We start from the raw sequence: 27,430 nt of genomic DNA on the forward strand, positions 1-27,430 counted from the left end.
GACGTCAACAAGCGCTGGACACATGTAATGTGCTGCTATGGACGAACAGCCCTGCTGCTATGGACTGTGGAGCATTCCCCCCCGTTTCCCCCGCCCCTTAGGCCCCGGACAGATGATGCAATCACGTCTGCGCATGAACCGCAGGCATTCCGTTTGGAACGCACATCCATAATGGCGTGCGTTCAAGCTGAATAGCGCTGCTGCAGACAGTAGCGCGGCTTCTCAGCAGCTAAAGCCATCAGAAATATGTATTTTCTGATGGCTTTAGGCAACCTCTGTGTTTTGGTCGTTGGACCCCCGCCGGGGTCGCGACCCACAGGTTGAGAACCACTGCTCTAGAAGCTGGAAAAAGCAGCAAAATGGATTCTCCCATAGAACCTCTAGAGGGAGCACAGCACTGCCAATAACTTTGATTTCAGTCTAGTAAAACTAATTTGGGACTATCAATTTACAGAGCCGTAAGAGAATAAATGTGTATTGTTTTAAGCCTTCAAGTCTGTGGTTGTTACAGCAGCACTAGAAGCCAAACACAAAGTTTACTATTAAACCCATTCTGGCTTACATTAATGTAAATATCTTTAAACACAATACACTGTTTAAAAATTTTTAAAAAGTTTAGATAGATGTTAAAGTAAATGGGAGACCAAGGCAATAGGCAATGTTTCTGTTGAGTGCAGACCAGGAAGCATTTTTATCTTAGAGGTAATTTATGTAAAGCCACTTTCTCAGTGCCTGGCACATAGCAAGGGTTCAATTAGGTGGTTTCTTAGTTCCCTAGATGAGAAGAACCATGACTTTTTAATAACTTTTTTTTACAATTGTGTATTTACATATCATTTTAAGATAAATAGAGAGATATAACTTATGCTCTTTACCCATTCCCCTCAATAGTAACTTGTGTAACTATAATACAGTCACAAACAGAAAATTGACATTGCCCAGGCTGGTTTGCTCAGTGGATAGAGTGTCCACCCAGAGTATGAATCTGGGGTTTGATTTCCGGTCAGGACAGACAAGAGAAGTGACCATCTGTTTCTCTCCCTCTCCATCTCCCTCTTCTCTCTCTCTTCCCCTCTTCTAGCCATTAGCTCAATTGGTTTGAGCATTGGCCCTGGACACTGAGGATAGTTCCGCTGGTCTAGGTGCATCAACTTCAGGTGCTCAAAATGACTCGATTAATTCGAGCATCTGGCTCTAGTGAATTTTGGTGGGTCACATGCAGGAGTTGTCTCTCTATTTCCCTTCCTCTCACTTAAAAAAAAAAAAAGAAAATTGACATTGATATAATCCACTAACTTTATTCAGATTTCACCATTTTATATGTAGTAATTCATATGTGTGTATTTAGTTATGTGACATTTTACATATGTGTTCTCTCACACATGATCTCTTATGAATTCCTAAGTCTCCCTGAGAGGCATTATCCAAAAAATGGCCAGCACAAAAGAAATTACTTACCCAATACCTTATGTTATGCCTGCACTCCAATGTTTTTTTGAAAAACCTCTTCTTCTTTCATTGAGTGACATTGCACATATTATTCTTGAGAAAAAATCAGAATAGAAAAAATAGAATGAGAAAGTATATGGAATAAAATAAAATGAGATGAGTTTTTTTTTAATAAATCATATAAAACTGGTCCAATGATTGTTTTTCTTCTTATGAAAATAAAAAAGAAATCATTTCAGTACCAAAAAAATTACACTGAAGTTAACGAATAAGGTATACTTGTTCATTTCTCATCAGTCAACATTTCCACATAATTATTATATAATCATGATATTTTGATTATGTCAAAGAAATCTCGTTAAAAGAAGTATGGATGTGAGAAAAGAGGGCAACTAACATCTGTTGAGTAAATATAAGACATGAAATATTTTTAATTTTTTGCTTTTTAAAATAATTGTCTGATACAGATATAGTTATTCCCATTCTAAAAATGAGAAAAAGAAAATTCAGAGACATTATAGAATTTCTAAAAATCTTGCTATAAGTGTAGCAATCACAGGGAGACTAATCGTAAGTCAATGTTCTTCTCATATAACACTGCATCCCTTTTTACTTTGTGGCCATGCAGGGCTTAGAGAAAAGTGTTTTTATACTGTATGTGCTTTCCTTGGTCAATCATACATGCATAAATGAGTGGATACTAATACTTTTCTTCCTCCAAGTGGACATTTTTAGTAAATTAAAGTATCTATATCTCAGAAAAGAAGATCTGGGATTTTGGCCGGAATGTCTGGTAAATAATAAACACCCAATAAATATCTATCAAAATGAGGAATCTATTTATCAGTGAAGGGTATTAACCTTAATGCCTTGGGAGCCCTTATAACAAAATGGCAAAATGAACAAAATTTTCAGGAGAAGAAATGCAGATGGTCAATAATTACAAAAAGATTCTAGCTCCATAAATTTTAAGAAATGCAATAAGAGCATCTAAACAACCTTTTACTACCCATCTCATAATAAAAATTAAATATAGAAACAACCTAATAGTCATCAGTCTGCAGTTGTCCCACCACCACTTGTGGCACCAGCATGCACCCCACCAGCCCCCTTCTGCACTGGATCCAAATCGCAGAATGTCTTCTGAGACACTCTAAAAAAAGCGATGGGCCATCAGAGTGCCCTTACGTGTCTGGGGCACACTCAGCTAAAAGGAGCCTGGAATAGAGGCCTCTGAGGGACAAGAATGCCAAGGATCACTCATGGATATGTCCCAATGCCCTGAGCAGATATTCCTGGCAGATGGGCAGTCCTGTCATCAATTCTCCACATCATCACACTGCCTTGACAAAATCCCCCTAAATCTTGCCAGATATCTTGAAGAAAATTAGACCTACCTCCATGGTTAGAATCAACAATATCAGCAAGAATTTTGGCCTGAAGTGTGAGCTCCTGGCCAAGTACAATTTCTTCAACATGGATGGGAACTACAGAACACCCATCATCCGAAACCACCTAAAATCTAACTGAACAGAAATCCTACAACTATAAATGTAAAGAAGAAGCTATATGGGGACGGGTAGGAGAGGCAGAGAGGTTAAACAAGGCTGGTCACTGGACAAAAATAAGGGATATCTCAGCTGTGGAGGTCCCCCTTGAGCAATGAGGGGTCCCAATTCCCACCAGGCCCCCATTATCCAGGGTTTCAGTGCCAGGAAAAGAAGTCTCATAATTTGTGGCTGCTGAAAACCAGCAAGGATTGTGGCTGAGTGAGATAGAATGCTGTGGGAGTCCCAGGCTCTGAAATGGACTTAACTCAGACTCATTTATTAGCAGCTCATAAAGCACTAAATAACCAGAAAGAAAATAACTCTAATAATAGTGGCAATATTATTAGAGTGATTAGATTATTTCTCTAATGAGATATTTGAATATTGAAATAGTTGAATGTTGAAAATATTTACTTAATACAAAAGAAAACAATAAAGGAAGAACAAAGGGGAAAAAACAACATGAGACATAAATAAATCAAAAGTAAAGTGCCAGACAGAAACCTTACCATATAAATAATAACAGTAAATGTGATTAGCTTAAACATTCCAATCAAAAAGATGTTGTCAAACTGGATAAAAAGCACAGTCTATTATTATGCTACCTATAGAAGTCACAATTAATATTCATGTAAATGGGTGGAAAAAGATATATCATGCAGATACCAACCATATGAAAGTTAGATTGACTTTACAAATACCAGAAAATGTTGAGTTAAAATACACACAAAAATGTTACTAGTGGCAAAAGGGACATTTTAGAATGATAAATGGGTCAATCCAATATATAACAATTATAAACTTATGTGCACCTAACAAGAGTCCTAAAATACAGTGTCATAGGTATAATAACGGCTCCCCAAAGATGTACTCATCTTAATATCCAAAAACCTACCTTACATGGTGAAAGGGACTTTTTAAATGTAGTTAGTTTAGGATGAGAGGATTATCCTGGATTACCCAGATGGGTCCAATGTAATCACAAAAATTCTTATAAAAAAATAAGGAGGAGAGTCAGAAAAGGAAATGTGACAATAGAAGCAGAGATCTGAGTTAATGACCATGAACCAAAGAATGAGGGAAGCCCCTGGATGCTGGAAAAAGCAAGAAACAGGTTTTCTCCTACAATCTTCAGAAGAAAAAAAAAAACCAATCCTTTGAGTTTAGCTCAGTGATATTGATTCAGTCGTCTCATCTCTAAAACTGTAAAATGATAAATATGTGTTGTTGTAGGCCACTAAAATTGTGGTAACTTACTACAACAGCAGTAGAAAACTAAAATTACACGAAACAAAAACTGAAAAAAAAATAGGGTGAGAAATAGATAATTCTACGATAATAGTTGGAGACTTCAATACCGCACTTTCCATAACAAATTGGAAAGCTAACTGTAAGGCCAATAAGGAAGCGGAGGACTTGAATACAATAATGCAGATATATCAAAGGACATATATGTGAACCTACTGGGCTCAAATGGTCATGATTCCATAGGAACAGTAAGCACATTCCCCCCAACCTCAACTCTACAACACAACTCATTCTGCATGCCCCCTAAATCTGTTACATATGTATATGAATGTATTTGCTTTCCCTTTTCTTGTAACATTTCCAAATATTTTCTAAAATACGGTAATAATATTGAGGTTAAAATAAAATGTCTCTTACAGAGAACAATGTTGGAATGGAAAGGAAACATACATTTATTGCAATTCTGTATGTTTCAGACATTCTGTTAGGTATCAGGATTTCCTTTAATAGAGGGGTGAGAAGCAGATGGTCGCCTCTCCTGTGGACCCTGACCAGAAATTGAACCTGGGACTTCCACACGCCTGGTGGATGCTCTGCCACTGATCCAACCAGCCAGGGTCGTGTTTTCTATTTCATTTATTCAATTCCAACAGCTATTCAAGTTATCAATAATTGTAATTATTATTCTGGCCAGACTATACTGACTTTAGGGTAGCTTAAGAAAATCAGAGAGCCAATTTTGTTTTCTCCCATCACCAGCAAGGTCTGTAATTATTGTAAAATTTCCCCATTTTACCTCTATTTCTCCTACTTTCCTTGGAGGCTGCCACTAAATGCTCCCCAGGATGTTATTCAACTTTTTTAAAAAATTAGGACCTGTATAGATTTTGTTATAATATTCTTGTAATTTTAAGACAAATTCTTAATGGTTACAAAATAATTCTCTAAGAATTGTGTGAAAACCAAGGAGAAAACACATGCAAACTGATCTCATAGAATGGGTTAGTATCCATGGTTTGTGAAACACACTTCCTAACAAATACATTAGAAAGTAAATTGAACAGGCGATTCATATAAAATGTGTATAAGTAATTGACATGTTTAAATTATACCAAAACTACAATAATAAAATGCAAATATAAATCTTGAGAATTCATATTAATGGAAAAGACAAAATGCAAAAGAAGTTGAGTCATGAGTCCTCATTAGAAAAGACCATGAGTGTGTACAGGTGTCTATGTTCATGTACCCCTCAACTATAGGGACACTGTAGTACTCCAGCCTGCTGGAAACTCCCAGTGTCACATGGAAAAAACCCACTCAAGTACAAACTGATGTCAAGAGGAAGAGGGGAGGCCTGCCAAGGGAGGCAAAGAAGACCTCCTGAATCTCCTCCTCCCTTAGCTTTTATTGATCAGAAGCAGAACAGAGGTAACAGGATTACAAGGGAGATAAGGGGAAAGAATGACTAATGGCCATTTTGCTGACATGGAGAAAGGGCTAATTTGGGTCAGTATATTCTTTTCTTTTGCTAATTAACAAGCACAAAGGAAGGGGCAGTCTCGAACCTCTAGGCTAATTTTCTAAAGCCCGCTCACATACATTCCTTTGTGTTTGCACAAAGGTCACTCACACAGTTTCTTCATGTTTGCATTCAAGAGACGTTCACTCAGGGCTTTTAACTAAAGTTATCCAATCCCAATCATAGAGGTTCAAGTTTAGATGGGTGATTCCCTATAGGACACATCTGAAGAGGAGGTACATTCTATGACAACAGACCCCTTTGGGTGAGAAAGTGGAAGTGGAGCCAGTGAGAAAATCAGGGTAATCTCAATTTTCAAATATACTCTCATATATTGTTTGAAATGGTATATTAAGAAAGAAATAATTTTCATAATAATTTGAATGTAGAAAATACTTGTGAACATACTGGTCAAGATAATGTGAACATGCCTTTATAACCTTGGAAAATAATTCATTGTATTCAACTTAATGGTGAAACAACGTAAGTTTAAAATTCGAATTAACTTTTATGGCCAACTAATATTCCATTACATAGATATAACATTGCTTTTTATCCACTCATCTACTGATGGGCACTTTGGTAGTTTCCAAATCTTGACTCTTTTAAATAATGCTGCACTGAACATAGGGGTGCATATATTCCTTTGAATTAGTGTTTTGGGCTCTTTTAAATATATTCCTAAAAGTGAAATTGCTCTGTCATAAGGCAGTTCCATTTTTAACTTTTTAAGGTAACTCCATACTGTTTTCCACAGTGGCTGCACCGATCTTCATTCCCACCAACAGTGCATGAGAATTCCCTTTTCTGCACATCCTTGCCAGCACATTTTGTTTGTTGATTTATTGTTGATAGCTACTCTAAGGTGATATCTAATTGCGGTTTTAATTTGCATTTCTCTAATGACATTGAACAGCTTTTCTTATCTCTATTGACTACCTGTGTGTCCTCTTTGGAGAAGTGTATATTAGGTTCTTTGCTCATTATTAAGTTGGATTGCTTATTTTTTTGATGTTGAGTTGTATAATTTCTTTATAAATTTTAAATATCAACCACATATCAGGTGTATCATTGAAAATATGTTTTCCCATTGAGTGAGTTTTCTTCATTTTGTTGATGATTTCTTTTGTTGTGTAACAGCTTTTTAGTTTGATATTTGTTTATTTTTTCATTTCCCTTGTTGAGAAGATATATGAGAACAAATATTGCAAAGAGAAATGTCTGAGATTTTACTTCCTATGTTTTCTTCTAGGAGGTTTATGGTTTTGAGTCTAACATTTAGGTCTTTAAACCATTTTGAATTTATTCTCATATATGGTATAATAAGGTGGCCTATATTCATTTTTTGCATGTATTTGTCCAGTTTTCTCAATACCAATTATTGAATAGACTGTCTTTACCCCATTGTGTCTTCTTGCCTCCTTTATCAAATATTAACTGAACATATAAGTTTATACCTAGGTTCTTAATCTTGATACATTGATTTATGTGTCTGTTGTCATGTCAGTATCATACTGTTTTGACTTAATCACTTGTCCTCCCCTGAGGACACAGATTACTAGAGCTTAGTAGTATAGTTTAATATCAGGTAGTGTGGGCCCTGGCCAGTTGGCTCAGTGGTAGAGCATTGGCCTGGCGTGCAGGAGTCCCAGGTTCAATTCCTAGCCAGGGCACACAGGAGAAGTTCCCATCTGCTTCTTCACCCCTCCCCCTCTCCTTCCTCTCTGTCTCTCTCTTCCCCTCCCGCAGCCAAGGCTCCATTGGAGCAAAAGTTGGCCCGGGCACTGAGGATGGCTCCATGGCCTCTGCCTCAGGCTCTAGAATGGCTCTGGTTGCAACAGAGCAACGCCCCAGATGGGCAGAGCATCGCCCCCTGGTGGGCATGCCAGGTGGATCCCTGTTGGGTGCATGTGGGAGTCTGTCTGACTGCCTCCTCATTTCCAGCTTCAGAAAAATACAAAAACAAACAAATAAACAAAAAAAAAAACCCCACAACATATCAGGTAGTGTGAAACCACCAATTTTGTTCTTTCTCACAATTGTTGCAGCTCTTCAGGGTCTTGTTTGTTTTCATATTTTTTTGAATTATTTGTTCTAGTTCTGTGAAATACACCATTGGTATTTTGATAGGAATTGTTTTGAACCTTTAGATTGTTTTGCATAGTGTGAACATAATAACAATGTTATTTTTTCCTAACCACTAGCTTGTTATATGCTTCAATTTATTTGTATCTTCTTCAGTTGCTTTCTTTCCTGTCTTACAATTTTCTGAGGGCAGGTCTTTTACCTACATGGTTAAAATTATTTTCAGGTATCTTTTATTTGATGCAATTGTAACTTTTTTTTTTTTTTTTTTGAGGTGAGAGGAGGAGAGATAATGCGGCAGACTCCTGAATCCACTTTGACTGGGATCCACCCAGCAACCCCATCTGGGGCCAATGCTTGAGTATCAAGCTATTTTTAGTGTCTGAGATTGTCATGCTCCAACGGAGCTATCCTCAGCACCTGGGGCCATGCTGAAACCAATCAAGCCATTGGCTGCGGGAAGGGAAGAGGGAAAGAAGCAGGTGGTCATTTCTCTTGTGTGCCCTGACTGGGAATCGAACCTGGGATGTCCATACACTGGACCAATGCACTATCCACTAAGCCACCAGCAAGGCCTTAATGCAATTGTAAATTGGATTTTTTAAAGTTTCTCTTTCTAACAATTATTGGTGTATAGAAATAAAATTATTGATGTATAAAAATAAAACTAATTTTTAGATATTTGTTTTGTATCCTGCTGCTTAACTGAATTTATTTATCAGGTCTAGTTTTGTTGGGGGTTTTTTTGTTTGTTTATTTGTTTTTTTGGTGGAATTGTTAGGATTCTCCATATACAGTATCATGTCATATGCAAATAATGACAGTTTTAATTCTACTTTTCCAATTTGGATGCATTTTATTTATTCTTCTTGTCTGATTGCTGTAGCTAGGGCTTCCAGTACTAAGTTTAATGATAATGGCGAAAGCAAGTGGGTACCCCTGTCTTGTTTCTGAAATTAGGGGAAATGCTTTTAAGTTTTCCCCATTAAGTATGATGTTAGCTGTGGAATTGTCACATATGACCTTTATTATGTTGAAGTATGATTCTTCTATTTCCACTTTGCTGATAGTTTTATTTTTACTCATAAATTAGTGCTGGATTTTATCAAATGCTTTTTCTGCATCTATTAATATGATTATGGGGTGTTTATCCATCATTTTATTTATGTGATGTAGCATGTTAATTGATTTATGAATATCATACTAAACTTGCACCCCACTAATAAATCCCAACTATGGTGTTTTATCTTTTTAATGTATTGGTGGGTTTGGTTTGCCAAAATTTTTGTTCATTTAGGTCCTCTCTTTTTCTTTTTTTCTTTTTTGTGCACTCACACATGCTTGAGTGTGAAAGAAATATAGACAGAAAGACAGATACACATGAAGGGAGAGTGATGGGAAGCATCAACTCATAGTTGTGACACCTTAGTTGTTCATTGATTGCTTCTCATATATACCTTGACTAAGGGACTCCAGCTGAGCCAGTGACTGCTTGCTCAAACCAGCATCATTTGGGCTCAAGCCAGTGACCATGAGGTCATATCTATGACCCCATGCTCAAACTGGTGACCTTGTGTTCAAGCTGGTGAGCCAACACTCAAGCCAACAACCTCGGGGTTTTGATTCTAGGTCTTTAACATCCCAGGTCGATGCTCTATCCATGGTGCTGCTGCCTGGTCAGGCCAAAATTATTTTTTCTAGAAATGGAAGTAGGTTGACACTTCAGCTAATCACTCACTGACCTTTAAGTGAACCATATTTTCCTATGTTTCCCTGGCATCACACATGCTTGCTTTTATTTTATTTTTTGCATTCTGAAATATGATGTCTAGAATACTCTCAAACTGGCTCACTATTTTTTATCCTTAAATGCCCAGCTTAAAAGTCATTTCTGGCCCTGGCTGGCTGGCTCAGTGGATAGAGTATTAGCCCAGCATTTGAATGTTCTGCATTTGATACCCAGTCAGGGCACACCTAAGAAGCAAACATCTGTTTCTCTTCCTTTCCCTCTCCCCCTTCTCTCTTTCTTTCCCTCCCTCAGCCAGTGGCTCAATTGGTTCAAGAGTTGGCTCCGGGCTCTGAAGATAGCTTGGTTGATTCGAGCATTGACCCAGATGGGAGTTTCCAGGTGGATCCTTGTTAGGGTGCATATGGGAGTCTGTCTCTCTATCTCCCCTCCTCTCACTTTATAAAAATGTCACTTCTTTGTGAAGCCTCACTTAATCTCCTATATTCAGGTAATTACCCATATAAGATTGTTCATCCTGGAATAACCTCATAACACTCTTTATATCCATTGTAAGCCTCATTACTTGTCTGCATACACCATCAGACAGGAACTGAGAACCTGAGAACAGGAACTATGCCTTCTTATTCAACTTTATATCTTAAAAATCTAGTGCAACTGCTAGAACATAGTAGGTATTTAGTAAGTCTGCATTGAATTAAAAGATGAATTTGCTATATCACAGCAAAAGTATTCCTGTTTTTGGCCTTTCTCTCCCAAGGGACTGAGTTTTCCTTCCTTATTTGGTATTCTTCTCCAAAATAATACAGACTTTTCAGATTACAACATATTATTGCTCGAAGTTTGCATTCCCTCTACTTCCTTCATCCTCTTCCCATACTGTTTTAATGGAAGTATACATGGAATTTTGGTGGTCTCCTTTTTTGGATTTGTCACATTGAAGGGTATAGAAAGGAGCCTGGAGAAAGTGAGTGGGTGAAGAAGCTTCTGATGGGATTTAGGTTGTCACAAGCACCTGCTTGCTTAGTCAGACTCTAACCTGTTGAAGGAAGGATCGCCGATCTAGATTACTTTGGCTGTTGTGGAAGATAAATAAACCCTGTTACATTTAAAAATCCACTTGATTTTAAATATTAGGTTTAGATATTGAAATTCATGATGGTAATCCTTTGGTATAATTAAAGTAAATCCTAAGGCAAAGGGTTGGGTGGATGGCTCTGGGGAAAGGTCTAGGGGAAGGGAGAGAGGGAGGGAGAAAGAGAGGAGGAGGAGGGGAGAATGAGGGAGAGGACAGGAAGGGAGAAGAGTGGAGAGAAGAGAAAAGAGAAATAGAGAGAAAGAACCAAGTGCACAGGGTGCTAAAGGAGTTAATGGACACAAGTAGGAAATGGGTGCTGGGAACTCCTGACATGAATCCTGAATTAGCTTTCATAGACTGAGGCAAAGTATCACATTTGAAAAATGAATACAAAACTGACTGAATGTTTGGCTTTGCCCTCCAGGATTTATGATGTAATTTCTTATCAAGAAATTGTGGTCCTGGCTGGTTGGCTCAGTGGTAGAGCGTCAGCCTGGCGTGCGGAAGTCCCGGGTTCAATTCCTGGCCAGGGCACACAGGAGAGGCACGCATCTGCTTCTCCACCCCTCCCCTTCTCCTTCCTCTCTGTCTCTCTCTTTCCCTCCCGCAGCCAAGGCTCCATTGGAGCAAAAGATGGCCCAGGCGCTGAGGATGGCTCCTTGGCCTCCGCCCCAGGCGCTAGAGTGGCTCTGGTCACTACAGAGCGACGCCCCAGATGGGCAGAGCATCACCCCCTGGTGGGCGTGCTGGGTGGATCCCGGTCGGCGCATGCAGGAGTCTGTCTGACTGCCTCCCCGTTTCCAGCTTCAGAAAAATACAAAAAAAAAAAGGAATTTTGAAATGATCAAACATTCCAAACAAATAAGATATAAAGGAGCCTAAGTGGTTTGGCAGTGAACTGAAGTAGTAGAACCCCAGATCCAAACCAGGAACCAAATAAGGCACAGCCAGAACAAGTAGAATCATAATACTCCATATTTTCAGGCCTTAGGCATATAGTCCCTAGAATACTGTAGATGCCTGTTTATTATGATGGAAGTCACAGACATTGTCTTCCAGGATCCTGTAGTGGCTTCTTATTTGATATCATTGTAATGAGGTGGATTCAGAGCTGACATTCTATTTAATAGTGTGGCTCTGAAAATAAATTTATGATCTTTTCTTCCTCATTGGGAGACCCACACAATTTTAAGTATGATATCAGGTACTGAGACATATTCCCTGCAAAGAGAAACCTCCAGTCAAACTTTAAAACCGTAATATTGGGGAAGGACAAAAGACTTTGACTGAAGGCTTTCTTGTAGCATATGGAATAACTTTTGGGGTGGGGGCAGGTTCTCAATTTTCCATGAGTCTCATTCTATTATTTCCCCTGCTCCAGGCACAAAACCAGTGTGATTTTTGTCAGGATAGAAAAGGGATAGTAGAATGGGGAGATGTCATTATGTTCAAGGTAATGAGGTAATGATTCACTTGGATATTGTATAGTTAGACCTACAAATGAGAAGCATCTTGGCTAGAAATGTGATGACAAATATATATATATAAATGAAAATCTAACTTTAGACTTCTTGACAATTACATGATAACTGATCAAAGTTACTTGTTTTCCCTGAGCACTTATTTCCCCATCTGTGAAACAGAAATGGAAGTACACATCATATAAAAGTGTACTGAAGAGTAAAAGAAAGGATATACATAACCTAAGCAGTATTGTTCCTGGCATTTAACAAATGCTCAATATATCTCAGCTGAATGCATCATGACTTGTATTCCTCTCGGCCAACCAGAAAAAGATTAAAGATTAGGGGTTGGAGACTGGGGACATTTAATGCATTTTGTTCAGTCCAGTACCCTTCCTATGGCACTGCTATATGAGCAGTCCTTTATAACCCTTTTCTTGGAAATGGGTGGTTTGGGAAGTTCCTTGGTGGCTGAAGTGAAACTGGTCAGCTTTGATTGTAGGTGATTGACATCCTGGCATCTGCTGCTGAGGTCTGCATCCAGATCACTGCGTTAAGGTTCCTAAATCCCTGCATGCCATGATCTCTTTGCTCTGACTACAGATCTTTTATATCTATTGACCCTGTCAGCACCATATAATAATGTAGCCATTCAGGAAATGTGAAATTGTATTATTTAAATTCATAATAACAATGTAAGAGAGAAGGGAAAGTGTTATCACTGCATATGACGATTAATTTATTTTTTCTATACTTTTCACATCTATATTTTAAATAAATTGCAATTCAGCATATTGTATTTAGTCATAGATAGCGTCATCTGGTGGAGAAATCCCAAAATTGCAGCTTGGATATCACAACAAGTAGCAGGGAGCTGAGGAGTTTGGAGGAGTTTTATAAGGTGCAGGATAATCAAGAAGAGCACTCAAAACATAATCACATGACAAAAGGTATCTTTCAGCCCATACTTCAGTTAATAAGAAAGATGTGGGGGCAGGAGGAAGGAGAGATATCAGAAATATACAGGAGTTAGAGACAGGCTAAGAGAATGTATGGCATTATATATTATATTATTGGAATGTGTATACTATATATAAACACTATATATATACACAATGATATATAATTTTTAAAATGCAGTTCACTTGTAAAAGGTAGTTATAACTTCATTTTTACTGTCAATGCTATTTAACATCTTTGAATGTACAGGAAATACATTTACACAAAAATCATTTTTCTTATTCAATTTAAAACCCCATTTGTCTTACATTTAAAAAAACCCACATCAGTTTCTTTTCTTGATGAGCAAAGTAGTATATTTAGGACGAAAAAAAGACCAAGCAATGCAGAAATATATCTGTGTAAGAGGGAATTTCTACATTGCTGCCTGTCATCCTGCCACATCACACAATAAACCAATATTATTATTTGGATATATAACACTGGGGAACAAAATTTTTGTTGCATCCACAAAAACACTTGCTCTTACCTAATTCGAGTGTGCTGATCTCAAATCTGACATTAGTTTTTCCCTGTAAGCTACAAGTTTTTGCAATTCAAAATTTTAGGTTTCCATTTTATTGTAAAATTTTCAACATTTAGTTTAATATAATGAAGTAGAATGTCTTCTTGGGCATCATCTTTGTGAGAATATAATAATTTATATAATGCAGTAAATACACTAATACACTAAAAGATATGATTGCATCAGAATTTGTCTACAATTTTAAAATAGAACACATTAAAACACTTATTTTAATTATAAAATTTGCACAAAACTTATTTAAATTCTATTCAGGCAAAAAATTGCATTTGTACCTCTTGCGTTTGTGTACTTGTTGAGGACAATCTCGTTTGATGCTCCAGCAGTAGTAGTCTGCTCATCACTAACAACTCCAAGATTTTCAGGAAACTTATCAAGGTGACTGTTCAGGAAGTGAATCTTAACTCTCATGTTACATCCAATGTTATGGAAAGCCAACAGCATCCTTCGAACCAGAAGTTCATAGTTTTCTGCTTTTTTGTTGCCAAGGAAGTTCTTTGTAACTGTCACAAAAGACTGCCATGCTGCTTTCTCCTCCTTATTTATCTTCCTGGCAAATTCTTCACCACATATGAGGGTTCGAATTTGAGGTCCATCGAATACAACTGCTTTTATCTTCTCGAAAGACAAGTCAGGAAAAGCAGAAATAATATGCTGAAAGCATTCACTTTCTCTAGTCAAAGCCTGAACAAACTGCTTCATTAAGCCAAGTTTGATGTGAAGTGGGGGGAAAATGATCCTGTCTCGATTAACTACAGGTTCATTCACAATATTTTGCATCCCTACTTCCAGAGCTTCACGTTTTGGACACTCTTTCTGTGTCCAGTGTTTCTCCCGAGCTCAGCTGTCCCACAAACACAGAAAGCAAGGATGCTTTGTGAAACCTCTCTGTTGTCTTAGCAGGAAATTTACCATTTTAAGATCCACACAAATGATCCAGTTATGCTCCTCATACTTCAGAAATTCAAGGACAATTTTTATGTCATTATACTTTTCTCACAGATGAGTTGAATAACCAATTCGAACTGCTGCATAAACATTACCGTTGTGTAGGAGAACACATTTCAGACTCCGTTTAGAGCTGTCAAGAAATAGCCGCCATTCTGTTGGACTGTAAGTGGTAACACCTAGCTGGCTGAGAAGACTACTGATATCATGACAGTAAACAAAGTGTTTATCTTCGAAAACAAAGTCCACAAAAAATTTGTTCACGCTTCCTGAAATGGGATACTTTAGCTGACTGGTGAAGTACATTCTTTTCTTGAAGCCTGGATGCTAATAACTCAGCTGCTTTCTTTGACAGGCCCAACTCTCTTACTAAATCATTCAATTTGAGTTGGCTAAACTGCTGAGGGGTTAATGACTGCTTGGCATCAGAAGACCTTTCAGATTCTACAACCATTTCCTCATGCATCTTATCAAAATACACTTGATCACCATGTTCACTTTCTTCATCCTTAGAAGAAATAAAACCATTGAGAACTGGAACCAGGAGTGTCTCAGAGTGTGGGATAGGTCATATTTCTGAAGGAATATTAGGATATGCGATCATATGCTGTTTTTTCTTGCCTATGCCCTTTGTATGGGTCAGACAGAAATAACAGTCACTGCTGTGGTCCTTAGGTTCACGCCAAACCATGGGAATATCAAAAGGCATTCTTTTGCATTTTCTTTTTGTCTAGTCATGAAGCATTTCCTCACAATTATGACATACAATATGAGGAGCCCAATTCTTGTCTTGATGGCCAAGGGGAACTTGAAAATAAGCAATATATGCACATGTCACAAATGATGAAATATTGCACCTTTGATGTTGAAGTGTGTAACAGCCACATATGTAACAGGTGTCAGGACTATTCTTACATTTACGCCTACTCGAAGAAGCCATGATTCAATCTTAAAACAAAATAAGAGGGTGTTTTTATCAGATAATAATTTTTTACATTAAAAACAACTACAATTATGTAAAAGTGATGTTTGTAAAACATTAATTGCCTTGTGGTTATGTTCAATCCAAGAGTCATTGCCCTTTAACTCCAATTTAAAAACCAATGCATGTTATTAACTGTAACCAAAAGAAATTAAAATTGCATAAAAACTAGAACATGCACCAAAAAAATGGATTTCAGATTTGGAATCAGCGATGCAGAAATATATAGAAATATTTCTAAAAACTCATGCAACAGAAAATGGAAAAAAATTTGTTCCCCAGTGTAATCTTCAGATGTGTGTGTGGGTGGGGTTACCCCAGGAAATGTAACTTAGCTCTAGTGACTCAGGTTGCCTGTATTCAAAATGGGAGTAATGTAATCTTTCTTAAGTCATTTATGGGAGGAGAAAACAAGAAAACCAAAAGTTTGTCCCATGAGGCACTCTCAGAAACTGGCTTCACCCTGCCTTCTTCCTTACATAAACAAGTCACTTTGATAACTACTGTTTCCAGTTTTATATTGCTGTGTAACAAACAGTCATGGAATTTAGCATTTTATCTTTAATTTTTCTCACCAACTTTGTGGGTCAAGACTTTGGACAGGGCAAAACAAGGACAGCATTTCTTTCCTCCATGATATCTAAGGACTCTGCTGGAATAACTCATAGATGACTTGCCAAATTAGTCCATCCACATGCCTCTTACCCCAATATTCTTGTCATTCGAGGACCTGAACAACTAGACAAACTATTTTTTCACCGCCTTTGAGTACATATATATTCTTACCCTGGGCTAATTCTCTTTGAACAAAGATGAATAACCAGATGTTATCCTTACAGCTATGCATATTGAAAAGCATTGCCCTAAAAATGATGTATTTTAGGGCTACTTCCAAATGAGGCTAAATGCAGCAGCATTCCATTTTCAGCTTGCACCTGAATTCTGGGCCAACCAATGTATAAAACAGGTTTTGTCAGTTTCTTTCTCTATCAGCTGATGTGAATCTGTAATGGTTTACTTTCCATCTTCTGGAACATGTGTCTTGTTCATTGAATTTATAAGGGTGACATTGCTTAATAAAGCGCATTTCCAGATTTTTCAGGTCTGATCCTGTGGTTCAATTGTGTTTTCTGGAGCTACCTACACCCAACCCCAATAACATGCCAGGTGTTCTTTTTCATAAATGGTGTCTAATTCTTCATTTCATATGCCATTACCTTGCTCCAGAACATTAGATATTATGTTGTACATCTCCTGTTGAGGTTTGCCATAAAGTCCACGAGCCATCTATTCCCTCCATGTCTATCTCTAATTCCGTAGGATGTGTTGGGTCATAAGACCTAAGTGGTAGGATTGCTTATACCCCAATTTGGGCTTGCTACAGAGCCTTTTTTTTCACTGTAGACCTTTATCAAAGTTGTTATCCTTGCATACCACTCAGTGAATGGATCAGACATTATTCCCAAATTGGAAAATGCTGTTTCCACAATCTGAGGATTTCTATCAAGTTTGTCACCTATCCTACATGATGGTGAGTGGCTGAAAATGCTATAATGTGTTCCTGAGTTTTCATAAAGCTGTCCTAATATGCCCAAGACCACTAGATTCTTAAAAACTTCACTGATGTGAATCTGTAATGGTTTACTTCCCATCCTCTGGAACATGTGTCTTGTTCATTGAATTTATAAGGGTGACATTGCTTAATAAAATTACACAGGTTTTGGGTGTACAATTCTAAAACACATAATCTGTGCATTCTATTGTGTGTTCACTACCTCAAGTCATTTATCCCCCGTTTACCTTCTACCTCCCCCTACTTCTTTTCCCTCTGGTGATCACCATATATTGTCCGTGTCTATCAGCTTTGGTTTTGTTTTGTTTTTGCTTAATCTCTTTAATTTTTTCACCCGGTCCCCCAACCTCCTTCCTCTCTGACAGCTATCAGTTTGTTCTCTGTGTCTATGAGTTTGTTTCCATTTTGTTTCTTAGTTTATTTTGTTTATTAAATTCTATATATGAGTGAAATCATATGGTACTTGTCTTTCTCTGACTGGCTTTTCTCACTTATAGTAATACTATCCAGGTTCATCCATGCTGTAGAAAAGGTAATATTTCCTCTTTTTTTTACAGGCAAATTGTATTCCATTGTATAAATATTCCACAGCTTTTTAATCCACTCATCTCTGATGGGAATTTGAGTTGCTTCCAAATCTTGGCTATAATAATGCTGCAATGAAAAGAGAGGTGCATAAATTCTTTCAAATTAGTATTTTGGATTTATTGGATATATTCTCAGAAGTGTAATTGTTGGGTCCTAAGACAGTTCCACTTAAATTTTTTTTAGTTAACTCCATATGGCTTTGCCCAGTGGCTGTACCAATCTGTATTCGCACCCACAGTGCACAAGGGTTTCCATTTCTCCACATATTCATCAACAAAATGGATAAATTCCTAGAAACACACAATCTTTCAAAACTGAATTGGGAAGAATCAGAAAATATGAATAGACAGATTATAAGTAATGAGATTGAAGCACTAATTTAAAAACTCCTACCAAGCAAAAGTCCTAAACTGAATGGTTTCACAGGTGAATTTTACCAAACAGTCAAGGAAAAACTAACACTTATCTTTCTCAAAATATTCCAAAAACTCAAGAGGAAGGTAGATTCCCAAGATAATTTTACCAAACTGACATTATCCTAATTCCAAAACCTTATAAAGGCACTACAAACAGAGAAAATTATGAGCCAATGATCCTGATAAACATAGATGCTAAAATTCTCAAGGAAACATTAGTACACCAGGTCTAGCAATACATTAAAAAGACCATAATTACCATGATCAAGTGGGATTTATTCCAAGGATGCAGGCCGGTACAATATCTGCAAATCATTTAATGTGATACATTACATGAACAAAATAAAAGATAAAAACACCACCTCCCACCTGTTAGATTGGTTGTTATCAACAAGACAGATAATAACAAGTGTTGGAGAGGTTGTGGGAAAAAAGAAATTCTTATTCACTGCTGGTGGGAATGTAAAGTGGTACAGCCATTATAAAAAATAGTATGGCGTTTCCTCAAAATATTAGAGTTACCATATGACCCAGCAATCCCCCTACAGGTTATCTATCTGAAAAACTTGATAACACTAGTTTGTAAAAACACATGCACCACCACATTTATCGCAGCATTATTCATGGTGGTCAAGACATAAAAACAAACAAAGTGTCCCTCGATAGAAGATTGGATAAAGAAGATGTGATATATATATATATATATATATATATATATATATATATATATATACACACACACACACACACACACACACACACACACATACACACACACATATATACATATATATAATGGAATACTACTCAGCCATAAGAAATGATGACATATTGCCATTTACAACAACATGAATGGACCTTGAGAATGTTATACTAAGTGAAATAAATAAATTAGAAAAAGCTAAGAACTATATGATTTTACACATAGATGGGATATAAAACTGAGACTCATAGGCATAGATAAAAGTGAAATGATTACCAGGAGGATGAGTGTGGGGAGAGAGAGAGAGAGAGAATGGGAGAGGAACAGAAAGCGTCAACTCCCATATGTGTCTTGACCAGGCAAGCCCAGGGTTTTGAACTAGAGACCTCAGCATTCCAGGTCGACGCTTTATCCACTGCACCACCATAGGTCAGTCTAATTTTCTAAATAAAAATTGTAATGAATTGGTGCTTCTCTCTCTCTCCCCTCTCCTCTCTCTCTCTCTCTCTCTCTCTCTCTCCCTCGCTCCCTCCCCCCCCACAAACACAAAACACATAAACTAGACCACATTTTCACACCATATACAAGAATAAACTCAAAATGGATTAAAGAGTTGAAAGTAAGACTCAAAACGATAAACCTCATAGAAGAAAACATAGGCAGTAAAATCTCTGAAATTACTCTTAGCAATATCTTTTATGTATCTCCTCAGATAGGAAAACAAATAGGACTACATCAAACTAAAAAGTTTTTACATAGCAAAGAAAACCATAAGAAAATAAAAATACAACCTACTCAATGAGAGAAAATATTTATCAATGATATGTCTTGTAAGGGCTTAATATCCAAAATTTATAAACAATTCATATTACTCAATACCAAAAAACAAACTATCCAATTAAATAATGGGCAGAGGACCTGAAGAGACACTTCTCTAAAGAGAACATACAGATGGCCTATAGACTTATGAAAGGATGCTTAATGTCACTAATCATCAGAGAAATGCAAATTAAAACCACAATGAGATAATCATCTCATATTGTTAGAATGGCTATCTTCAATAAATCCACAAACAACTATTGTTGACACGGCACCACCAGCCAGGGCAAAGTGGTTTAGTTTCATATTTCTGTATGTATCTGTCCAATTTTCCTAGCATCATTTATTGAATAGACTGTCTTTACTCCATTGTATGCTTTGGCCTCTTTTATGAAATATTAATTGACCATATAAGCATGGGTTTATTTGTGTTTCATACCTTTTTAAACTAAATTATAACAGAATTTGAGTGTTAATATATTTCTAAGACAAAGCCATAAATTAATTTTTCTGTCCAAATCATATGAATGTGAACTGTACCTGGATGTTCATTTTTCATGGTAAAGATGAGAAAGAACTCATTTGCTAGAAGGTGGCCACATACCATGTGCATGAAACCATGTTAATCTGATCTAGCAAGGATACCGCCTCCAATACAATTGCTGATATTTGGGCTAATTCTTATTTGTGTTTGTGGTAGTTTACTCTCTTCCATAGCCCCTTTGGACTTATTTGTGGTCCAGACTAATTAATTAAATAGGAAAAATGGTGGACATTGTAGCATCCACCGGGTATGAGAACAAACGTCGGAGACTTTCAGGAGTTAAGATGTTACTTTATTGGCCAGTTTAACCTGCGCAGGGGCGAACTCCCAAGATGTCCGGAGACACCGTGCCCACAAGGAGCTGCAAACGGAAGCCGCACCTAGAGCTTACAGCCAGGCCCTTATATATCCTAAGTGAGCAAGCATATACAAAAGCAGATGTGGCAGTTTAGCTATTGGCTAGGGAGGTCTCACGCAGCATAGCAACAGGGACTGTCATAGCAACAAGGGCCGGTTTTAGCTTAGTGGCAAATTTCAAACCTAAACTTCTGATAAGGGTCTCTGACCTTCTTTGTTCCCAGCCTCACAGGAGCCATATCAGCACTTAATGTTCCTTCAATAGTTACACTCTTTGCAGCACTCCCTGTTCCTTCATAGTTACACTCTTTGGCAGCCCCAGTACTCCGTGAATCTAACAGACATCATTACCCTTGCATCATTTAAGTCTTTGAAAGCAGCAAAGATTTATGCCACTCCCCACAGAATTTTGTACGATTTTTTTTTTATTTACTCTCTTGGCTGGAAATGGTAGCAGCTTCAGAGGTTTCCACTTGGATTTCCCCAGAATAATAAATTCTCCCTCATATGCTAAGGAACCAGCATGGGGGTTCTGCCACTTGTCATATATATGTATTCTAAGTACATATTATTTGTGGATCAGAGAGATGACAAAGAGGTTATTTCATGGACTCATTAGAACAAAAGTGATCCAGACCTGGACAGACAGACTCAGCAAAAGCATAATGAGTTAATCCTGGGATAATTCACACGCTCCTTCTCCAACAGAAAGCTATGAATATGTTTCAGATCTCCAGGCATCAGTGTCAACTGAAACCCCATGTTAAAAAGCCTGAAAATACCTGGGTAATTCTTTCTTAGTGTTCAAGTAGCCAAGTAAATGGCTATAAGCCCCTTTGGGGAAGGACTATGAGAATCATCACTATATAAACTTACTCAAGACTTGCAAGTGCTTCCTTCTGGGGACTTTATATCTGTGCTGTCTCTGGAGGCTGACAAGACGAAATACTCATGGGAGTTGGTCTGTTGGACTGAGTACCAAGTAAGAGTCAGCATGTATGTGTCTCAGAATCAGACTTTATAGTACTTGAGATAGGTCACATCTTCTATCATCATACTCAGCACCCAATAAATGCAAATTCTTATTGTTACAATGAATTAACAAAAAGGACTGTAGTGCTTTTGAGTAGTTTTGCAATACACAGCCCTGAAATATGACAATGTAACAAAGTTAATACATTGTTACAATGAATTAACTCAAAAGGACTGTGGTGCTTTTGAGTAGTTTTGCAATACACAGCCCTGTAAAAATATTCAGATCCTCACCCAAATACTTCTTTTTTAAAAATTTTTTTTTAATTTATTCATTTTAGAGAAGAGAGGGAGAGACAGAGGGAGAGAGAGAGAGGAGAGACAGAGAGAGAGACGGGGGGAGGAGCTGGAAGCATCAACTCCCATATGTGCCTTGACCAGGCAAGCCCAGGGTTTCGAACCGGCGACCTCAGCATTTCCAGGTCGACGCTTTATCCACTGTGCCACCACAGGTCAGGCCCCAAATACTTCTTGAATGGAGGTATTTTGCTTTTTTTATCTTTGGGATTTTTCATTTCATTAAGGTTTTCACAAAATACAAAAGTCAAACATAATTGTCTAGGTCCACCAAAAAATAGAATCAAATAAGTTGTCAACACACAAACATAATGATTATTTTCATTTTAAAATATACAAATAACAACAATGTTCAAGATTTTATGATTTTCTTCTGTGTTTCTATTTCTTTCTCTCTCTCTATCTCTCTCTCTATTTTTTAAGAGATAGAGACAGGAACATCGAGCTGATCCTGTATGTACCCTGATTGGGGAATCGAACCAGCAACCATTGCACTCCAGAACAACCAACTGTAGCATCCACCGGGTATGAGAACAAACGTCGGAGACTTTCAGGAGTTAAGATGTTACTTTATTGGCCAGTTTAACCTGCGCAGGGGTGAACTCCCAAGATGTCCGGAGACACCGTGCCCACAAGGAGCTGCAAACGGAAACCGCGCCTGGAGCTTACAGCCAGGTCCTTCTATATCCTAAGTGAGCAAGCATATACAAAAGCAGATGTGGCAGTTTAGCTATTGGCTAGGGAGGTCACACGCAGCATAGCAACAGGGGCCGGTTTTAGCTTAGTGGTGAATTTCAAACCTAAACTTCTGATAAGGGTTTCTGACCTTCTTTGTTCCCAGCCTCACAGGAGCCATATCAACACTTACTGTTCCTTCAATAGTTACACTCTTTGCAGCACTCCCTGTTCCTTCATAGTTACACTCTTTGGCAGCCCCAGTACTCCCTGAATCTAACACCAACCAAGCTATCTGGCCAGGGCATAAGTTTTATTAATTTTTAGAGAGACAGAGAGAGGAAAAGAGAGAGAGGAGAGGGGGAAGGGAAGCAGTCATTTGCTGTTCCACTCAGTCGAGCATTCTTTGATTGCTTCCCCTGTGTGTCCTGACTGGGGATCAAACACACAACCTTGTCATTTCAGGACGAAACTCTTAACCGACTGAGATAACCATCCCGGGCGTGTATTTTTCTTTTAAGCTTTTATGTCACAGACCCTTCATTAAAGAGTACTTGTACCTGTTGTCAGGATGCACTGCCCACAAGAAAGGCCACTGTGGATACATTCCTGAGGGTGGCACACTCTGATCTCTGTTGCCTCAGCCTGTTAAAAACAAACACCCTCCAGTCAGTTCTCACAGTTTCATTAATTTTCATTCTACTATAAAGTAATTATAGAAAGGGGTAATTTCTCAGCACCATTCAAGTTTTTAGACAATTGACTATGGAGGATGAGAAGGAAAAAACAGGTGTTTTCCTAGATAGAATATTTCCCTTTTATGCAAGTAACCCCCCAGACCCATACAGTTTAAATAGTGGTTTTTGCTGAAACATTTTCCAGTTTAAACAGTGTTGAAAGAAAGGATGGTCTTTTGGTTGGGCATTTTAGAAGAAGTTAAAGTGGAGAGATTAATACTAGGAAAATACAACTGAAAGTACATCCCTCAGTTGAAGGCATTTCACATGTGAGGTCTAGAGGCAGAGCCAGGGCCCATGCCATGGTAGTGAAATCTGAAGAATGATTCTCCAGCAGACACTTGACTTGCTCCTGGCCCCTTTTGATCTTGTCTAATTTTCACTGTTCAATGAGAAGTATTGACTTCATTTTCATAAAAATGCTGGTAACCCGGAGTTGTTCCTTTGAAAGGTAATTGACCAGAATGTCCTATAGCATGCATTCTTTTTGGTCCAGGTTCTCCTTGAACTCACGGGTATCCTCGTGGTGCCTCACCAGGACCTTCCTTTTATCACTGAGAGAGCTCATGTCTTCATTACTGGCATCTTCACCAAGATCATTACAGACTTTCTCCATGTGGGCTAGGCGCCACCTTCTCCAAGTTCCCAGTGAACATCTTGTACTTGTCAAACTCATTGGGCTTGCAGAGTTAGCTGATCAAAGCCTCTGCATCTTCTCCCAAGGCATTATTGAACTTGATGTCCATTAGCAGACTCCCCTTCTCTTCCTGGAGTATCTCAAGGTTGTGGGTAAGGCTTCCCATCAGCTCAGCCTTCTTTCTGTTCACATTCTCCTGCAGCTCTTCTTCATTTACTTCTGGCATATCTTTAATTATGTCTAGAAGTTCTACATCGAGAACAGAAACACTGTAGTAGGCAGGACAGTTGACCAAAATGTTTCTTGCTTCCTTATCTTTATCTCTCTTGCCTTCACATCCTAGGCAGCTGACAATTCTCTGCACAGCTTTCCTCTCTACCCTGTTTTCCTACATCAAGTTAACATCTTGAGGAAACAAACTTTTCATCAGATCGATAGGTGTCTTCATTCTGGAGTCTTCATCCAAAATTCCTGCCAGAGATTTGTCTTGATGTACAATTTCCTTGGCCAGAGCCTCTGTTCTGATAACTTTTGAGGACCAGAACTGAAATAGAAGAGAACTATTTTCAAAAGAAAATATTTCCTGAAGAAAAACTTGTGGTGAGTGGCTCTGTAGAAGAGGATTCCAAGACCTGTATCTGGGCTATTTAGTACACACACACACACACACACACACACACACATACACACAAACACACACCCCAGATATCATCCAACTAATAGACCCTTCATATAGCATAAAATCTTGCATTCTATAATTGTGTTAAGTATTTTCTAAATGTCTGTGTGAAATATACCATTTAGCAATAACCAAAAACAAATGTCTAGTGATATTTATTCTGATATTAGTTGCACCCAGAAAATAATTATTAGCTGGGAGATAAGATTGGTTCTAAATATTAAAAAATATTCTACTGCACACTATTATTTGTGCAATTAATTTTATTTAACTTCTTTGTCATTTGAAGAACAACCATAGATAAGACTAAGATAGCAGCTGATGTCTCTTAAAGCAAGAGCTGCATGATGATGTAAAGGAAATGAATAATATAAAAATGAAATTTCAGAGGTCAGGGCTGCACATGAAACATGAGGAAATGAGGTGATGAACTTGTTCCCTGACTTGAAACTCCATTGGGTGATTAAGTGACCAGTACTTAAATGTGTTCTTTCCTTAACCAATCATCATAAAAGATTACCTTAGTTTATAGAAAACTATTTCCTATAGTTCTCAAACAAAGAGAATTTTCTAGGTATTTTATGTAGCACAGCAAGCAGCATGTCCAGTGATTCTGGCAGAGACTTGGATGCTAAATCACTTGGTAGGATGCTCCCTCAGACCCTCTCTAGGCTGATAAAAAAGTTTCATGACTGTGATGGAGGAGGGGAGCAAAGAACAAGAATGATAATATATGAAGTTGTATATTGTATACTGTGAGACAAATACATTAGGCATATATAGATATAATTTCTTTAAAAATTTGGTATAACCCTTTTTTCATAAATATATATATTTTATTTCATAAATATATATATTTTCATGTCATACATGAAATGTATGGCAACATTTCATGTCACTGAAACTACACTTCTATAACAACAATTCTCATAATCCTCAGAGATTCTCATTGAATATTCCTTTATAAATGGACTGTAATTCACATTTTGAGAAAAATGGGGATTCCTTTCCCCATTTTGGAAGGGATGAAATTACATTCTCTTTTTATGTTTACGTTGTCATACTGGCCATTTCAGTAGAATATTTCTTGTGAATGACCTATTCAGTAATTTCTCTGATGGGTAAATGTTACAGTAATTTAAAGAAAGACATGTTAGAAGATTAGAGAAACTACCCAATGACTCAGATACTATTGGATAAATTACTGAACCACAACAACAATCTAAAGATATGTTAAGAGCCTAGCATTCCAAGTTTCTGAATTTGCTATTCAGCTCCAGTTCACAGCCACCACTGCCAATCTTTAAATGTTTTAAGGGACTTTTTTTTTTTCATGAGATGCCCCTTTCAAATGTTGACAAAGAAGTAAATAAACAATTATGCAGTTAAACAAAACATATCTGTGAGTCAGATCTAGGAACTTAGGGACCTAGGCCTATGGTCCACTACTTTAAGAATTTTGCCTTAGGACTTTACTGTTCTGTAGCATGGGCCATCAAAAATAAAGCAAACTGTCTTTTGTTTCAAAATGGTCCGAGACAATTGAGAAGACACACACACAATACAAATATGCATAAGATATAGGTGTAGCACAGATATAGGATAGAATTGAGTCTAAGATGAGATAGTGCATGTTACCTGGAGGAGGTGATACATTATCTGACTTTCAAGGTCAGTACAGGGATTTGTTAGGAAAGTGCCTAGTGTGAAGAAACGGGCATTTCCAGAAGTGAGAGAAGCAAATGCAACTGAATTGCATCATGAAAAAACCACAGTCTTCACAAGACTCTACAAGAAGATTTAATATTGTTGAAAATCATAAAGTAAAAAAGTGGTGAGTTGGGGGCAACAAAAGAGGATGAAATTAGGAATGTAATCGTACAAATCTCTGACCTTGGAGTATTCAACAAGTAATGTGGAACTAGTGATAAATGACAACAATATGGAAATAGGTTGGAGGGATTGAATGCAGAGGAAAGTAAACTAGTGGGCAGATGCCATTGTTCTGAAAAGAAATGATGAGGATTTGAAATAGGGCAATGGAAGTGAGTCTGGGAAGGAGGACATACCTAAAAGAAACTTTTGCACAGGTGAACCAAGACACATACCCATCAATAGAGAAATGGATAGGATATTGGACAGCAATGAATGAACTACAGCTACATGGATAAATCTTAGGAACAAAATGTTTAGTGAAAGAAACAAGTCCCAAATGCTACCTAATATATATATATATATAAATTTGATGAAAACAATCAAAATTAAGCAATATTGTTTAGGCATACATCTGTGTGATAAGAATATATATAGAAAGAACGTGGAAATAATAAATATAAGTCAAAATATCACTTTCTCTGGGAGGAACCTTTGGGGGAAATGGTGAAGAGATTTAAATTACCAGCAGTACTCTAGTTCTTCGGTTGGGTACTTGATTCACAGGTTTTTTATTTAGATGGGTTGTTTGATGGACGAGCAGTTGTTAATGGGGACACGATTAAAATATGTCATGACTAAGGATGCTGCTTATTTCTGTACTGTGTACTGACAACTTTAAGATATTTTGGGTGCGGAATCAATTGGTTTTTCCAGACATTTCCCCCCCCTTTGAATTGGTTTTAGATGAATTCCTCCAAGGTAAGAGCCTCACTCTATGAAGCCCACCCACGTGCTGGTACATCCCGCGCTTTTCGCCCTTTGCCCTTGCGCATCTTCGCTTCCACTTGGGGGCTGGTGACGCTAAGCAGTAGGGGGAGGGGAG

At 37.7% G+C, this 27,430-nt stretch overlaps 1 pseudogene; it reads right to left on the reverse strand.

Annotated features, from left to right (window-relative positions):
- Window positions 1-1,922: 1,922 nt before the first annotated feature.
- Window positions 1,923-27,380, reverse strand: LOC136386389 (protein Shroom3-like; annotated as a pseudogene).
- Between the last annotated feature and the right edge of the window lie 50 nt (window positions 27,381-27,430).

This window comes from Saccopteryx leptura, chromosome X (assembly GCF_036850995.1).
Source record: "Saccopteryx leptura isolate mSacLep1 chromosome X, mSacLep1_pri_phased_curated, whole genome shotgun sequence".
Lineage (NCBI taxonomy): Eukaryota > Metazoa > Chordata > Mammalia > Chiroptera > Emballonuridae > Saccopteryx > Saccopteryx leptura.